Raw genomic sequence first — 9,941 nt, forward strand, 5'->3', positions numbered from 1 at the left:
GAAGAGATTATCAATTAAATTCCCAACATACTAAATATTTGTGAGACACTGCTAGTAAATCTCAATGCATGTTGCTTTTAGAATTTTTCCCTCTTAAAACCCCAGTGCAAGTTGCAAATGTTGTAAGGCCACACATATATTGTAGTAAAGAGAGGAGCCGAACTTGGACTTTGTGGCTTTAAATTCAGGTTTTCACCTCCTTGTTAGTCCTGAGAAGTCTAGCATTACATAACTTCCTCCTGCCTTAGGAAAAGAGGCTAAAAATAGTTCCTCTCTCATGGGATACTCTTGAGGATGAAATGAGTGGTTACATAATTTATGTATTGAGAGTTTCTGACACAATGCTGTTGCTCAATAAACATATGATCTTCCTTTTATTCTCCTTCAATTCCCTAAAACACAGTTTGCCAGGAATATATAGGCTAATTTGATTTACCTATATTTGACTCTGCAGCCTGTGATGCAAGGCTATGATGGAATACATCACACTTTAAAGTTGATAAGGGTAGTCTATCTAATCTAAAGTAGATTAGCATTGGATGCCTAGTTCATGCTTGACCGTCACTGCCTCATTTGGTATTCAAAATAACCACATAAGATAGTTATGATTATGTCTTTTTACAAATAAAGTAACTGAGGCTCAGAAAAAGTCTGCAAACCTGTGCCTGTTTAAGGCTAGTAAATGGTGGAGCCAAGATTCAAAGGAAAGCCTGTCGAGCATTGAGCTTTTCCCACCACATCGTCTTCCCAAGGAAGGGCTCCCCATGTCTTGTTGATTGAAACTGAAGTACCACTAACAGAGATTTATTCCTATGACTTTCCTCCTTTCCTCTATTAGTATGCAGACCTCTTTGTAATAACTAGTCATTGCTTTCTTGGACACAGTGGAAAAGACATTTATTTTTGGAAAAATAAAACATTCATTTTACTTCATAATATGTGTTCTCTGGACCATTCTCAGACTCAAGAAGCCATCTCCCCTCCCCACCCCACCCCCAGAAAAGCTGTTAGCTTGTCACAGAATTTCAAAAGGATGAAGTATTATTTGTGTGTCTTCCTCTTCCCCTTGTAAAATGTAATTTCTGAGATTGTCTAAGACAGTTTTCAGACTCTGGTATGTTTCCAAATGGGAGTAGTAAAGAAGTGTTGGGGAATCATGCTGTTAGTTGTAAAGTTGAATCCAATTTTAGAGTAATTAGTCAAAAAGTTGACAAGATAATTCTGAGCATTTTAAGATGTAGCCATATTTTCCATCTTATGTTTCTAATATTGAACTCAGGAAAATTAGATGTGATGAGGTGATTCATATTTACTTAATTATTTAAACATACTTTTCTCATAGAAGAACTGCCTCTTGTGAAATGGATGAAAGTAGAGAGAGCAAGAAAAAAGGAAATGACATGAATAGGTGGTTACAGATGGTACATGTTCTAGGAATTGTTTTGCATGTTTGGAGATGGCTATCTCTTGAATGAATCACTTCTTATTCTATAAACACCAGGCATAGTTGAAAGAAATGTTTGTATGAGTTATCCACATTTGAATAATTTTTATGGAAAATTAACAGTTTATGAAATCAGATCAGTTAAATGTAAAAGATCCTGAAAGCACACATACAGAACCATAGTCATACTTTTTTCCACTTTTAGTGTTTTGTAGGCATTTTAATTCATATCTTTCTAATTTCTTAGAAGAAAAATAAATGAAAAGTGTCCATGTGTATTTAAACAATTTGCCAGCTACGTTTATTCTTTCCTACATCTTAATGTTGATAATGAGTAGATACTGACAGATGCAAAAGGCTTAAAACAAAAAGATTAGGTTTTAGAACAATTTTCTGAAGGGGACAGAAATAGAGCCTTTCAAAACTATGAATGATTTTGTAACTGATTTAATTAAAAGCACAAATTAATTAATGGAAACAAAGAGGAGGGAGAAGGAAAGTGCAGACCACTGAAATCCTTTTATTCTCTTGTAGGGATGTTTCCCGCTGCCTGTCTCACCTCTCCCACTCCACACAGACACACTCACATGTAAAGAATTGCTTGATATTATGTTAACACATGTATTTCAAATGTAAATGTTTGAAATAGTCAGAATCATGTCTGCTTCTGTTTCTTGCACAGTCCTTGGACTCAAGACAGTCTAGGATTTTTAAAAGTTTTTATAGATCTCTATCATGATCTCTGGGTCATTTTCAATATGGCATTTGGGCAACTCTTGAATTACTCACATACAAGACTATCTTCTATGGAAATTAAATGAGACTAAAATTTATTTTAATAGAATGTGTTTTTTAAGTCCTTTCTTTCCCTTAACATAATCTTCAATAATTAGGTGATACACCATGCAGAAATAGAATTTGGTATAAGTCTATAGCAGGCTACACAGTTTTCTTTTGATACTTCTTTACTGTGTATAAAAATACCCATTCATGAGAAAAGTAAGGTTTGAATTTGCAGTTTCACTGAATTAGGGCACAATGGGATAATGGGATGGTATGACAACAGCCTCTGAGGATCTAGAATTCAGATAGTAGCTGAATTTTCCCTTTAGTTCCAATGTTCACCAGTGCAACATTTTAGATTTGCCTGTATTTACAAGTCTTGGCCCATTATTGTACATCTATTGTTCCCTGTATCTTTTAATGCTGGCCCCTCCATCCTTACTTGTAAGAATCCAATGACTCATTATTCTCTGGGGCTCCGAGCTGCTCATAAGGAGTCTCAGCTGGGCCTGCTCCCTGACGAGAATGTAGGTCTCATGAAATCTACCCCGTGCTTTATATTCCATTCATTTCCATCTTACAGCTGTTACCAACCCTCTAGCGGCCAGACCCTCCAAAACAGGTCTGTCCAGTGTTGCTCACATCAATAGAATGGAACCAGGTTCGGTCAAACAAAGCAGCACTTTATTCTTTTGCCAAAAAAACGGAGAAGGGTGGACGCGTGTGCAAAAGGCACCTTCTCCCCATAGGGAAGTGAGTGGGATTCTTTTATAATGGATTAGGGGATACATGGGCAGGTGGTTGGGGCAAGTGGGCAAGGAGATTTACAAAGAATTCAAGGGGGTTTCTGTGCTTTGGTTTTGAGTGCGCACAGTCCCTGGTCATGCTGGAACATACTTCTACATACATCACATGTTCAGAAAATGGAGTCTAAATTCTGACCAGAAGTGGAGAATTTACTATTATAATGACAATAGTAAAGTAAGGTCAGGGATGAGGGCTTAGTGCACTTGCTCCTGGAAGGGGACTTCCCTGGCTGAGGCAAGGCAAGAACTTGAGGTTAGCGTTGAGATGGGTTCCTTATATTTCATTGGCTGGGGACCTTGTGGTTCACCAAAGAGCAATGGGGGATGGCCGCAGGAGCTGCAGTTCTCAACAGCTTCTTTGCAGGCATTTGCAGTTATATTTTACTGAAAATAAGCACAACTCAAGCAGAAACAGAAGTTATATGAAAGTTTTAATGAGCAACTTTCTGGGTCAGACTTTATCCTGGTGACACAGCCAAGAACTCAATTTATGCAATAGTGTAACTAAATTTTTCATATACCTTGCAGCAGCAATTTCTCAATTTTACCTTTCTTCTCACATAGTATAAATAGGAGCCACAAGATGTTTTAAGGGGGCTAGGTATGAAGCACACCATTTTTTGCTGCAACTTCTGTAGGTCTTGACATATGCTGAGGCTTTTACCACAAGTATGAAAAGCAGGGTATTGTATCCTGTCCCCAAACATTACTATGGGTCTGTCATGTCTATCCTAAGTCTGCTAGTAGGACAGCCTGTTTCTCTTGCTGCTCAGGCTATAGCCAACCTTGGAGAGTTGGATAGGCTTCTGAAAAGGGGGATGCGAGCCATTATTTTCTGAATCAGTTTAGATCCTATAAGATGTTGTTTATTTGGCAAAACTTGGCTGTAAGATCTTATGACAGTTGGGACTAGGTCAGAGTAAACCTTTAGACAATGACAGAGAGAGCCCATTTCAGTGATACGTGAACAGTGACCAAATCTGAGTGGGAGGGCAGGCACACTTGGAGCTCATTCCATGTGTATTAAGAAATTTTGTGTACTGTGAGAGCAGAGGCTCCCTCCATATTTGGTATAAACTCAGGCCTATGGTCTTCCTAGCACTTGATTCTTAAACTCCATTTTCCCAAATGCCCTATATCCTATCCTCTAGATCAGTACAACCTGCTCTTCATTCTTCACTTTTCCCCCACTGTCGTCCCTGTATCATCCTTATACCTTCTTCCTCATCTTCTTCCTTCTTCCTCACCTTACACCTGCCTCCTCACTTTCTACCTATCTTCTCCCTTTCACAATGGAGGTGCCTTAGATTAGGTTGCAGGGAAGCAGACTTTGATGGGGATTTGCATACAAAATTTTATTATAAGAGTCCTCGCTGAGCTGAACCACACTACAAAAGAAAGAAGGAAGCAGAATTGAGCAGAGGGAGAAGTTGGACTTTGATGTGGTTGCAAAAGAAGTTCTAGAGAATTTCACTTGGCATTCTGGAGTTGCCATAACCTTCAGACTTGTCCCCTTTAAGGAAAGGGCCAGCCTTCGGTATTCCGGCCCACTCCTTGCACCAATCAGTCATTGGATGGGGGAGGGGGTTTTAGGGGTGCTGAGGGTTTTAGTTATAACCCATAACCTCAGGACAAACTCTCTTCTGCTCAGGCCAATTCAGAAGAGGTGCTCAGCTTTCTTTTCTCTATTCTTTGGATGTAGTCACTAAGTTCAGTTCCCACTTGAGGATTAAGTTCTACTTCCTGGAAGGGTGAGTGTTTTATTTGGAATTTTTCTATAAGGAAGATTTGTCCCTTCTCCCCTATTTATTTATTTATGTAGTCATTCATTTATATCAATAAATACTCATGGATATTTATTTTATACTTTCAGTTGTAATACAGTGCCATGCTATTTATTTTGTTGAACAATTTTTTTCCAGCTTTGGCCACTGGAAGCTCTCTCAGGTTGGTGCCTATGTCTCTGACATGTGGGGATCCTTTTGCTTTTTGAGTACTTACTTTCTGGCACTACAAGTTGCTCCTGAATCACTTTGTATTTTCCCTGCCTTAATCCTAGAAGTAGCCATTTCTCCAAGGTACCCTGGTTCCTTTTTACTGGAGAATGGTATTTAGAAACTAAGATCTAGGCAACGGATGGGCTCATTGCTACTAGGGTGTCACTGTTCAGCAAATATAGCTAGGATGTATTTGTACTGACCCATGTAAACACACATATCTATAATATTTCTGTATCTGTCCATCTTTCTATAAATTAGATTAAACATGGGTTCATGCTGATTCAATTCAGTTCCACAAGGTTCAGTCTAGTCTTCCCACATTTGCTTCTCTGTAATTTTCCACTCCAACAATGAGACTGGACTCCCACCATCCACTATCCATTTGCTTATTTGCTCATTCCCAATATACACGTAAAGCAGTTTCTAAATTGTTGACACATGCCCCAATGAGAAACAAATTTATCAACGAAGACTATAGTGTTTATATACACTTTCTTTTTATTTTTATCCTTACAATTTCCAGTGAAAACACTTCTATGCAAAGTTATTATAAGTCAGCTCCTGTTTTCCCCTACCCCCTTCAAAGCCTTTATGTTACACATTTGTAATAGATTTATATTCATTTGTCACAGTCTGTACTCTGCCCTGGGATCCCCCAATATCTTGGTCAACTTTTTAAATCTGCATACAATAAAGTTGACTCTGTGATATACAGTTCTAAGGAATCTGACAAAAGCACATGGTCATGTCCTCATTAGCCCAATAACACAGGGGATAGTTTCATCTCAAGCTCCCCAGCAGCTGTGGAAGCAGTGAAGCACAGTCTAACTGGTTGAGGCACACATTTAGGACTCCTACATTTGTCTGGGTCCTCTGAGAAGAAGACACTGAGACTCAATTAAATGTGAAAAGATTTTATTAGGGGAAAGCTTGTATGAGAGGAAATACGAAAGGAGCTGAAAGAGGCTGGGGAAGGCAAAGGCGTGAGACCCAAGAGGAAATCTGACTCCAAGTGAAGGACAGGGGAGAGGTTTGGTTGGAGACATCTTAGATTGGTGTGCAGTCTAAGGAAGGTTTCTCAAAGCCATCGGGAATCCTGGAGCCTCGGTTGGCCTCTAAAGCAGTGCCGTGTCTCCCAGGAACAGATCTGCTTTAGCATCTCCACAGCACTCACTCGTAAACAGGAAGCAAGCTTGGAGGCATGACCCTGACAGTAGATTTCAAAGGTTGGCAGCTGGGACGCTGGTCCACTAGGCGCTTTCGGCAGCAGGGGGTCTGTCAGGTGCGTTCTCACCACTGCCTCGATTCTATTGGGGCATCCACAGGTACTTGGATACATTTCAAATGTTTTATTATAAGCTTGCATTGTTTTTATAAATTTAAAAACTCAATATTGGTGTTAAATTTATTGTGTTACTTTCTTGAACTGAAAATGGGAAGTTGATTTTCAAGATGTAGGTTAAGCTCATAAAACCCGAGGATAAAAGTGCAGTCAGCCCTTAGATGGGATGTGAATCAAGAACAAGGAAGCCTCTAGGAAACAGGACAGCTGGTTTTTCTCACCTCCAGAGTTGCACAGGCTCTGGTCCCTTCTCTCTACATTTCTACCTTACCCTTCTTTCTTTCTGGAGTTTAGTTTCTCTGCCTGGTGAGGATACTTGTACTTGGCAAGGGGGGAGGTCACAAACAAGAAAATACACCACAGAAAAGCAGGTTAGTATATTTATGTATGTGTATGTTATGAATATATACACACATACATGTTAATTTTACACATTCACTTAAAGTTAAGTTAAAAATAATAAAATAAGTCAATTTAAAACAAAAGTTAGGCAACAAGGAGAATTTATTAACAATGATGTGAATTTGTTTTCAATTTGATAGAAATAATTTGGGTTTCTTTAAATCTTGCATCAATCTTTCATTAATGAAATAATGTACCACTTTTCGGTGCATTTCTGTCTACTGGCTTAAAAAATACTGTGTGTGTGTGTGTGTGTGTGTGTGTGTGTGTGTGTGTGTGTGTGTATGTCTTTGTATGTAACTAGGTTAACCTGAGAGAATCTATTAGTATTTCCTGAATAAACCCTGTATTGGGATTGAGATATTGTATTGTAGCAACATTTTGATACATATAGAAAGGCAAAAATAAAGAGGAAACGTTTTCTTAGAAAAGCTGTGTATAGGAATAAACTTAATATCATGTGTACAAATTCCCTGATTCCAAATATGTGGTAACCATAATTGCTACCATCTCAGAAAACTCATTCAGCTCCTGAGATAGATGAAGTAAATAGTTCCTGATTATTTTTCAGGAGATTAGAAAATAACTTTAATCCTTTTGTCTCAATGCAAAGGAAACTGGAAGCAAAAGGTTATAGACATAGGACAAAAGAAGACAAATATTAACTATTACGGCAGTCTCGCATTTTCCTCAGAGGAAAAGACGAGCTATTTGGACACAGAATGTTAAACTAGAACTTGCCCTGCAAATACAAATGTGGGTAAATTGTGGCAGAACAAAGGTTGTAAAAGAGAAGAGATCAGGGAGTAGTTTTCTTCCAGAACATTATTGTATCTCACCGGGGAAATAAGAATTTTCTAGAGATTAGTGAAGAAGAGTATCTAGCTCTGAGAACTAATATCTGTAAGGAATATTAACATGAAGAACACAATGACAATAAATATGCAATTGTGAACCACTTAAGTTTTCTTTTTCTATTATTAAAGAGCTGAAGCTTTTATGGATTTTACACAAAGCATTTAAAAATAAATTGTCCAATTAGTAGCTTCCTTTTAATGTTCCTTTTTTACCTGGACACAATAGCATTGTTGGCCTTGCACTCACATTCCTTCTCTCCCACATTTCTGGAATGAAAGAGCCACATCAGTTCAAGCCTGGCAACTGTAAATCTTTCACCTTTAAAAACAAAATAGGGGCATAATTCACAGTTCCTTGTTATAAATCTGAAACTTCATTATTTCTGGGAGGAACAAACATTAGTTTTAATTGCTGTGCCAGGAGGAATAGTTTCCAGTAATGTGGAAGTAGCCAGCTAAATTTTAGCTGTTTCTTTTATCTCTTTTCATGTTTTAAGTCTCAAAAAAGATTAGACAGGACTAAATAGATCTATATGTTAACATCTTCCATATTTGCCTATTGCATCTGGAAAAAGTATGGATAGAAAGAATGTATCAACAAGTAGAAAGACATCTGTTGTTCAGAAACATGTAAATATAAATTTAGTATATTATATAGCAAATGAAAGTCAAGTAAAACTAAAATGAATAGAATCCCTAAACCTAGAGTTTATGTGGATTTTGAGGGAAAGAACATGCAAGTTTTAAATATAACAATGACAGATACAAAATAAGCATGTTGAGAACATACCTAATCAATTTCCTTCTAAATTATTTTAAATTGCAAATTATTTTATGTTTACTATCTCTCAACCACAATTCTTTTCTAATAAATATTAATAGATATCCAGAAATGTAACTATGAATTCAATATGGTTAAAGTAACTTGGTAAATGGTTTTAGAATGTTCTCTAGCTTCCCCAATGAGGATTTTACATTCAGAAATAAAAGGAGAGACTTTGATTGATGGCTAGACTTATTTTGCTACTGATACCCTCAAATGAGAATTTAATTTTTAGGGTTGTAGGATTGTTTCACTGCCACATGGGATATTTTTGAATATAAATGCAAATTCTTCTAGGATTTCTGTTGCTGTGATCAAGAGCTGACCACATGGATGGATAGGACTGTAATCTGAATGAATATATGAGGGTTAAGAAGGGACCATGGCATCTGTCACCACATGGATGAGAAAAGTTAGTTTGGCTGACAAAACCTAGTCCTGCATGTGTGACCTTGCAAAATCCACTAAGTTGAAGAATATGATCCTTTCAGAAACAGGAGTCAGACTTAATCAAGGGAATAAAAGTAACTGGTTCACTAAAGTTTAACCTCAAAATAAGAACCAGCTCTTTGACTGTAATTTGTTAAAAGCATAATTTTTATTATATTAACAGATCTTACATATTTTACACTCTAAGTTGAAACTTTATTCTGAATTTCTGAATTTAAAAATCAAAATGGTATTTGGTGCAAAGCTACTTGTTTTCAAACAATTATCCTGTTTAAAATAATTTTCTTCAATGTTTACTACTCATCATTTATTCTACCTCATGGCAAGAAGTCTTATAGATGTAAACCAAACAGGTAATAATGTAAGTGCATTATTATTTAATAATCTCATATAATTTATTCACTTAGTGTCATGGTAAAATCTTCCAGGTGTCAACCTGCTATCCTTTCTTCACTTCCTGGGCAACAGAACACTGATATTTAGCAGGTCACGCTACTTGCTGGAATAATAATAAAAAAAAAATCCTAGCATCCCTTGCAAGTAGTTCTACCTTGTAACTAGATTATGGGCAATGAGATGGAAAAAGGACAATCAAAAACAAGAATGAGCTCACTGAAATTTGAAATTAAGACTATCATAGATGAAATACAAAGTACAATAGAAGATGATAGTTGAACAAATTGCCCAGAAAGAAAAAAAGATGAAAAGATAAGGGACTTAGACAATCACTCCAGGAGATTCAGTATCCATTTAGGAGATATTCCAATTAGGAGACAAAACAGTGGTGAAGAAATTTTCAAATAAATAATACAAGAACATTTCCCAGAATTAAAGGACATGCATCTCAAGTTTTAAAGGGCCCACTACCTCTCCAGCCCAAGGAATGAAACAAGACCCACACTGAACACATTATTAAATTTCTGATATCAAGGATAAAGAGAAGATCCTAAAAATCTCCAGAGTAAAAATATTGTCGTATACAAAGGATAGTAACACTGCAGTTTAGACCAGTGCTTCTAAAATATTAATGTGCA

Source organism: Choloepus didactylus, chromosome 7, assembly GCF_015220235.1.
Source record: "Choloepus didactylus isolate mChoDid1 chromosome 7, mChoDid1.pri, whole genome shotgun sequence".
In the NCBI taxonomy this organism is placed as follows: Eukaryota; Metazoa; Chordata; class Mammalia; order Pilosa; family Megalonychidae; genus Choloepus; species Choloepus didactylus.